The sequence below is a fragment of the Anguilla anguilla genome, chromosome 7, assembly GCF_013347855.1.
Source record: "Anguilla anguilla isolate fAngAng1 chromosome 7, fAngAng1.pri, whole genome shotgun sequence".
NCBI classification, from domain to species: Eukaryota; Metazoa; Chordata; class Actinopteri; order Anguilliformes; family Anguillidae; genus Anguilla; species Anguilla anguilla.
This window is the reverse complement of record NC_049207.1, coordinates 13349458-13358477: the sequence shown is the minus strand read 5'-3', so window position 1 is coordinate 13358477 and position 9020 is coordinate 13349458. Positions and strand designations below refer to the sequence as shown.

Here is a 9020-nt window from a genome sequence, read left to right as displayed (position 1 = left end):
AAATGTTTGAAGCTCAAAGTGATAGACATTGTGTCATTCAAAAGGAATAAATGGTTACGTAGCATAAGTAATAACCTCAAAAGGAAATGTGTTGGCACAATTATCATTTTGTTGTATACCAGTAATCACCTGAGCCTTTAATAGATTACAGTACAACACTTAAAATTCAAATTAAGTCATAACTGGGATTTACACACTTTCAGAGCTGTAAAGAAATGCTTTCACACAGCCGGTCTACAGGTTTTTTCAGTCAAAACTATGCCAGGTGGCCAGCAAGAGCTTAAGAAGCCTTGTTAAGATGTTAATGGCAGAATTTGCTATGAGGAAACAGAGGCTGCATTTATACTGTGAAACCATTTATGTTTTTACACAAATTTAAAATCCAGGTCGTGTCTGTCAAAAACAGTAACAGAAATAAAGGATAAAACACGAGTGGGAGGGATCGAAGAGAAATCCCCGCCCCTTCAGTCGGCTGCACAGTGCACGTCTGTGGCTTGCTGTTGTAACGCAGAGCAAGTGCCACTTACAGTATGTGAATCCTCTATGTACATAGATGAAGGCCCAACAAATGACCACAAAAACCCATCAGGCTGAAAATGAACCAGAGAAGCAGGGATATAAAGGGGAGGTGAGCAGCACTGTTGTCATTGCCAGGGTTTAATTTATGGGTTAACCTCTTCAGCGAGCACCTGCTTCTACCTTCGATTGCACTGTCAAGGCAAAAGGCGGGTCATCACCAATCCTGGGTCCCAACAAAGCAGGTTAAAAAATGGTTTTAGAAGCTCTGCTGCAGATTTACTGTCCATTATTTCAAAGTTTGCTTGTGGCAGAATAAGAGCATGCATCTGCCCAGTTACCAAAGCTAACGGCAGAAGCCTTGGCCATGAGTATGGCACCAACCATAAAAGACTGTCCTACCATTGAGGAAATATATGTGGAAAGCAGTAAGTGCTACGTTTGAAGCTATGGCTCAATGAGGATGACTGTCTTTCAGCAGTCAACGTGCAGTGAAACAAGGAAGAAAAATGTAGGTAGGTTTTTTTGGACCTGCCTTTTGTGTTTCATAAATCTACATTGTTTTCACTTGTTGCTTATATTTTTCTTTTCAGAATGAGGACTTTCATTTTCCGCAGCGTGGACAGTACAGTCACAACTGAACCTCTAAGCTCACACCTCCAATGCCGCAGCTCTCCTATTGTGCCTTGCCGGGGGTGCTTAAGATGAAGTGGCCTTCTGCCGGGGCATTAGTATTCCGCTCAGGAATCGTACCCGAATTAAATGGAATGTTGCTGTGCTATTATGGGTTCATTACTGTCTGAGCATCCCAGGGGAAAATCGCAGAACACTGTGTATTCACTACTGTTGGCTGACCACAGAATATGCTATATCTCATTGTTTATATTCCAGATGAGTTCTTCTGAGAATGAAATGAATTAGACTTCGGAAACTGATTAAGGAAAAATGGAAGCCGTTGACTATCGACAGACTAGCATAGACTATCAATACACACAGGTGCACTCGCACACATGCATATGTACATACATACAGTGGCCTCTTAATGCATTAACATCCTTAATACATCTTCCCAAAGGTAAGGAAGACGATGATGAAGAAATGTGCACTCATGTTATTCACAGAATATGCTTAATTCCAAAATGCCAGACACAATACTACACCAGTTCTTTTCCAAAAATGCACAATCCTATGATCAAGTTTTTTAAAATTATAGTATTGTATTCATGTGTGCCTGTATAAATATGCCACAAGTGTTCTGCCTTGCATTTTATGATCGTCTTTGTTGTCCTGCTGACCTGTGTCAACTCACCCAGCACTGGTCATGGGTTCTGGCCTAGCCATAAGAAAGCTGTGGGCAGAGTCAAACACATCACCTCAGTTTCTGTTGATGAAAACCCTGAGGAAATCCACATGAAAGAGACAAAAGAGGACACTGCCATCACCAATCAGGGCAAACACCCAGCTCTAGACATGAGTAATATGGAATGTTGCTTTATGGGGAGTAAACCTCATCTCCGTGGTGCAGTAGTTTCCAAGCAGTCATCTAAATCCAGGCGGACTTCAGCTTTCAACATGATGCTTTGCGCCATATATGGCTCTGCAGTGGAATTGTTGTCCTTTTTTTTTTGCTGTTGAGGGGTCAGCCAGGGCATTGAAGTTTGCAAAGAACAGTTCACCGTCGTTCTTCCCCTTAGGGAAAACATCCCACAGACAAGCTGGGGTAACCTGTGCCATCCTGTGATAAACAAAACACCCACTCTTTTTTTCTGTGTTTTATGCTTATTTGAATAATAAAATTTCTATAGATCATTCTCATACATCAAGATTTGGCCACCAGATTGTCCCCACCATGTAACCTGCCAGGATTTGATCTTGTGTTTCAATGGTTATTCTCCAGGGCTCGCCTTAAGCACTCCCAACAGCACAGTCAAGAGACTAAACTGTACAATTGAGTTTCTGAGACATTTATTTAAAAAAAACATTTAGCTGATTCAATATGGAGAGAGTCAGGAAGGACCGGAGAAAGTGAACATGGATGGAAAATGCGACAAAATCATGTCTTTAAGTCAGTGGTCCTCACTCCTGGTCACGGAGAGCTGCAGAGTTTGCTGGTTTTCATTGTTATGCTCAAAGCAAAGGCAAATGGCAGCGTTGTCCTGCAAATGCACTGCCCAGATGTGCATACTCAATGTGCATTCTTATATCCCTGTGGCGGTAATAAACCCGAGTCCTTAAGGAGGCTATCCAGCACAGTTGTGAAAAGACTGAGCGGACGAAAGCACAAATTGAAGAGAGCTTCATCCCATTGTTGCTTAGCGCCCCAAGCTGCGATGCTTGACACTGCTGCTCATGATTGCATTGAATTAGGAATTTCAGGGGACACATTTTAGAATGCAATGGCGTGTGAAATACGTTGCTCAAAGTGTCTACGTTCGCATACTTAAGTAAGGTATGTTTCGGGCCTTACTCAGAGCTTGCATAACACAGCATTTGATCAGTTACAGCAGTTGATCACTATCACAACCTTGGTTCCTGACCTATAAGATACGCTGTTTTAGTTCTTACCTGTTTTCCTGTGCATTCCCTGTGTTTCGTGTCTCGTGCCTGCTAACTGTGGTTGTAATTGGATAATTGATTATTCACTCTGCATGTCTGCTCATTTTCAGTGATTTTCTGCATGTGTCCCATTGTATTTAAGTTCCTGCTTTTCTTCAGTGAAGTGCATGGTCTCTGTGTGTTCTTGCATGTTCTCCTCTGCTGGTCAGCCGAGTCTAGTTTTTGTGCTCCTTGTATTTCCTTGTTTATTGTTTTTGTTTTATTGGTTTAAATTTTTTGTAAAATTTTTACATTATTTTACTTAGCTCTACCTCTCTGTTGTGACCTCTGTACCTGGATCCTAATCCTTTCTGTGAGCCTGTGGCAATTACAATCACTGTAACTTGGGTCACCTGGTTTCTTGGGTCTGAATCGGTCACTGATCTTAAGGAAAAAACAAAAACCAGCAGCCTCTGTAGCTGTTCAGGACCTGGATTGAGTACCAATTCAGGAAAAAGAAAAACGCATCTCCATATTAAGCAGCGGTGTCCAATCCTATCTGAACAGGGTGTAAAACAGGTTTTTGTTTTAGCCTAGTACTAAGACACCTGATTCTACTTATAAGTCCTGATTGCAGACCATGATTAGTTAATTAGTTGAATCATGATTTTTTTTTTATGCAAGTTGAATGTTATATAACTGCTCTCATTTTTAATGAGGGCATTTACCAATGCTTCAAACAAAACTAAATGTTGCATACCCTTATACAACATTTTAAAACTGCAGTATGTCCACGGTTGTAACTGAATTTAACACGAGTGTCGCTTGCACACATCGCTGTCAATAATCATTTGAACTTAATTAGTGACAATTACTTTATCAACCTAGATTATTGAGGTGGTACAGATGTGATAATTGTTTGAGAAGGGGCTTCGCAAAGAGGTTATCATGACCTCTAGCTGGCGGAGGACTGAAGTACAATGTGAGAAAACAAGAGGAGACAATAATTTTAAATAACTGCTCTGGGTGGCTTTTAATTTAATGTCAGGTCTTTCACACAAAGGGGACTTTGTCCGGAGGTTATTTTCTTTTGAATGCCTCTTTATTAGAATGATCACAGGTCAGCAATACAGAATAGCTGTGCTTTTTCCAATTCTGGTGCAGTCTGCTATGCTATTTCTATGCACTTCCATGCTGTACATATGTTTTGTTCAGCCAATGAGCTTGTGGAATTTGTTATGGCAGTCAAAGAAGGTTCAACAGCTTTTCAAAATGCACTTTTTTTCCTTTTGTCCTCTCTAAAACATTCCTCCAGCAATCTGATATACCCTGGTGTTTAATTCATTGTTTTCAAAAGGATAATGATCAACTCTCTAGCACCAGAAAACCATTCTTTTTCTTTTTTTTCTTCCCTCTTCCCTCCATCTCCTATTATAACTATGCACTTAATAATTCATGGCAGCAAAGTGGAGGCATGGAATAATTGAAGCATGCTTATGCTCATGATGTGTGCGAAAAGAAGCATTGGGTTTAACCTGTCAACAACATTATGCACAAACTGAAGAGGCCATGTATGTCACTGCGACTCTTCACTTATTATTTCACTGAATCTTGATATTTTGTGGCATGATTCAGACTCTTATAACATCACTGTAAATAATTTACAAATTTATAGTTGATATTTGGTCAAATTTTGATTGATTGTAAATGAGAAGCCCGGGGTTGCCATGCTGATAGAATTTCAAAATAATGCACTGTTGCTATGCTACACGTACACACATCACCAGCATTTCATATTGTGCGGAATTCTTATCATATTTCAAGCCTGATATTCTTCTTAATAACATTTCATTGCTAATTTAAGCAATAATTTATTAACATATGTTTAAATATGTTGTACATTAATGATGTATTTGTTATTATTCATTAAGCGTATTCTAATGTTGCATGCTTCATGTAAAATCCTATTCAAGGGGGTTCCACACTAGGGAACAAACTGAAAAATCATTAGATTTATGGTCTGATGTCATCTCCCATGAATAAAAATTCCTGGGAGTTAAAGGTATAGGTACTCTTGGGATATTGAGTAAAATTGAAGACATCTTTGCCATCAAATATATGGACACTGAATCAATTAGCCACACTCTAGCAGCCACTCTTAAGCAACCTCATACCGATAGAGCCAAAGTTTAAAGGTACTAGAGTCATTATACAATTTAATGTAAAATGGTATATCATTATATGCTTAAATGCTTTCTCTGCATTCGATTGAGAAAACCTAAAAATATAGGAGTAAGTAATTGAAGCAAAAATTTTAGGTTTATCCAATGAGACAATTTTTTTCAGTGTGTCTGACATTTTATGCAATTTGATGTTCGTTAACACTTTCCTGTGTTTATCGTTTCAAACAGTTGTTTGTACTCTTCTTGCTAGCGTGCGGTGTTTTTTCTGTGACACAGGGGAGACATTCATCATAGCATTACAGCGAGATGCGGAGAATCACAGCTCACCACTAAGCTCCCAGGATCCATCACCGCGCACCAGACAAATTAGGAATGTATCGGAATGTTCATCTGCAAGGTAGGCCAGTACCCTCTATTGTAAATACCGATAAAGCACTTCCCCGTCTATGGTGTTTATCTGTGCCAGCGCTTTGGTAATATCCTTCAAAAGAAAGTATGATTATTAAAATGCTGAAAGACCTTTTTTAATCTGGAATTGCAGACCTAATGGATGTTTGGAATGAGTAATGAGGGTTATGGAAAGGAGGTTATGGAGACAAAAACATGTATTTTATGCTGTAAAGAAATAACATTTTTTTTGTGATGTTGTCATTGTTATTCCACGTGCTTAAACGTGCAGGGGTAGCAGCTACATTGTGCGCAAAGCAACATCTTTGGTATTTCTTTGACGTCTGTGGAAAAAATTCTGGGCCAATCATTTATCATGTCCTCCCTCTCCAGTGCCCATCATAACTGCAATCTCTGTGACATGACTGATGTGAATCAGGTTAATTATTTTTATGTCCAATGATTTCTTGGCAAAAATGTATTTCATTGATGTGATACACTTGCGTAAGTAATGTTAAACCAGTTCATAGCTGGAGACTCTAGAAGTAATCAAATGATTCCTGGTGTATCAGAATGTAACCTCCGGAATGAGAGAGTGTAATTTTTGATGGCTGAGAAGGCAAGGTAAGGTATGGGATCATAAGCAGACAATTACTATAAGTGTGCTGTCACACAGGTAATTTTCAGCGTCATTCAAATTCTGCTGCTTAGAACCCAGAGGTACAGACACCTGCCTTTATTTCTGTCAAGATCTCATTTTCTTCCAAATTATGAATCACAATGCACTCAGCTCAAAGAAGATCGGCCCTGGTGAAGAAGGGAACAAAAGATAGTTATTAAAGGAAGGAATGTGATGGGTTGTAACCCTGAGTTACAGGTTAGTGTTTGGAAATGGGTGAATGCTAATTGCATCCTGTCTTCCTGGCTAACTTTAATTGGCCCCGTGTCTTGACAGCATTCTGGGGAGCTTATCACGTAACAAAGACAGGATTAGGGAGATGATTCCACCTCACAGATAAAAAGAATACCTGAGAATAAAGATTCACCTTCTCTGTTCAAAATCATGCAGAAAACATACAAGAAACACACCCTTAATCACGATTATACACCATACATTCAGTGAGACCAGCTCCCCGGGAAGCGCAGTGTCACTATTCAGTCAATAATGTTTCTGTGCGTGCTTGATATATGATCCAAAACAAACTCAGGCATGTATGGGGTTTGCATGTACTTCCTAAAGAAAATTCTAAGAAAATGCAAGCTAAGAGATTCAAACAATCAATATTGCTTTGTACAAGCCATTCTCACATTGTAAAACAAGGTGCTTCACTCAGGAACAATTCTCTGCTGGGTTTGATGTGATGGCTGCTACAAGAGTATGATTCTGCTTTTCATCCCAGGTGGGATGGCAAATTAACTTGTTTTTATGTAGTTTCAAGAGCAAGCCTGGTACTGTTGCAGATAAACACCATCTCACTATACAGCTGAGCAATCCAAGCCTCTTCCTCAAGGCTTCTGAGTGAAGTGTCACCTGCATGGGTAAATGCGCACAGCGATTTCCTGAGCAAAAACCTAGACAGAGAACAGCATGTTCTATAGAAGAACATCAAAAGGCTTCGCTAAGTTGGTGTTAACGCAGCGTGCTTCTTCTTGAGACCCGAACATGAACATTTTTATGTGTGTGATATGCTGTCTGTAGAGAGAGAGGTCCTTTCATGTGGGCAAACTCCCACAGGCGGATGGAAGGCACACTGGGAGCTGAGGATGCCGTTTCTGGGTCATGTGCGGGCCTGGGACCTTGATGCCGAGATGAACATTACACAACTGACTGGTTTCATCCCACACCTTTGCTACACTCTAGGCCCATCGGGGAGTATTGTAGCTGAAGAAAGCTAGAAAGAAAATGGATGATATTTGAGTGCATTAGGATTTTCACAGGGAACAACAGACAGAAATAGTCCTATTACTACTAATAAAAAATAGTAATGTAAATTGTATAATGTATAATGTATAATGGATACTAGTAGTATTGTTATTATATTGTGATGCAGAGGTGGGGGTGGCCAATGACCACGTGGTGAGCAGACAAGAGTTGCTCAAAAGGATGTTTGGCTTCCTGCATTTTATTTAGAACTGAAAACAAAAATACTTGGTATAACAAAAAACGGCACCATCAACCAAAAAGTTCTCTCCTCTGGGCCTGAGAGCAAGGCCTTTCATCAGTCCCAGTAATTAAGCAATGGGCAACAACTGTGATTGCAATGAGTTACAGCTGCCACCCTGCCTGTGAGTGGGGCCAGTGCTGTCCATGGTCCTGCAGCTCTTCCAGGTGGCTGGACTGCCAGTGAGTGGGACCAGTGTTGTGCATGGTCCTGCAGCTCTACCAGGTGGCTGGACTGCCTGTGGTGCTTGTGGAACGGTGCACGATAGCCCTTCCTGGCACCACACTATATATTTAACTACAGTAACCTGATAACCAAAAGATGATTAATATCTGTATACGCATTAGCTTTCCAGATATTCTTGCGTGTTTGTCAAGGTAAATTGATTTATGATTTTTGTTATGATGCTGCAGTATGTACTTGTACATAATCAGGTAAACTTGCTAATTTACTTAAAGTTTGTTAGCTAAATTTAATGTTAGTTAATCTGAACACCAGAAGCCAGTTAGCCAGCTAGGATGTGTTGTTTTCTACCTATTTGAATGGCAAATAGCTGTGCATTAACAAAGATAAAGTTAGCTTCACAATAAAGTAGCAAGTTAGCAACGACTTTCAGAATGTGAACAAAAGATATGTTGCCGAGCTAAAGAATATATTTATGTTAATACAAATTAACATGATCTGAAATAAAGTTGTCATATTTAATATTTGGTTGCAAACCCTTTGCATTTAATGACTGCCTGAAATTTGTGACCCATAGACATCATCAGATGCTGGGTAAATTTTCCTGGTTATACGCAGCCAGGCCTGTACTGCATCTTCACTTCCTGTTTGTTTCAGACTTGTCTTCAGTAAGTGAAATGATGGGTGGATGATTCACTTGGCCACCCAAGAACATTCTATTTTTTGGCCCTGAAAAACTCGGTTGCGTTGGCAGTATGTTTGGGCTCATTGTCCTGCTGTATGGTGATGCACCATCCAATTAGTTTTGAGGGGTTGGATCTGAGCAGATGTCTCTGTACTTCCTGCTGTTGCCGTCAGCAGTGACATCATCAATAAAGACAAATGAGCCAGTTCCAGTGGCAGCCATGTATGCCCAAGCCATAATACTACCACGTTTCGCAGACGAGGTGTTATGCTCTGGATCAACAGCAGTTCCTTTCTCCACACTTTCCTCTTTCCATCACTGTGGTGCAGGTTAATACTCACCTCATCTGTACAAAAGACTTTATTCCAG

At 40.2% G+C, this 9020-nt stretch overlaps 1 long non-coding RNA gene across 1 annotated transcript; it reads right to left on the bottom strand.

The window, feature by feature from the left end:
* Window positions 1–496: 496 nt before the first annotated feature.
* Window positions 497–3452, bottom strand: LOC118232329. The gene is made up of 3 exons (XR_004766255.1): window positions 3082–3452; window positions 2024–2251; window positions 497–1912 (listed from the first exon to the last, which is right to left on the bottom strand). It is a non-coding gene; the product is annotated as an uncharacterized LOC118232329 (long non-coding RNA).
* Between the last annotated feature and the right edge of the window lie 5568 nt (window positions 3453–9020).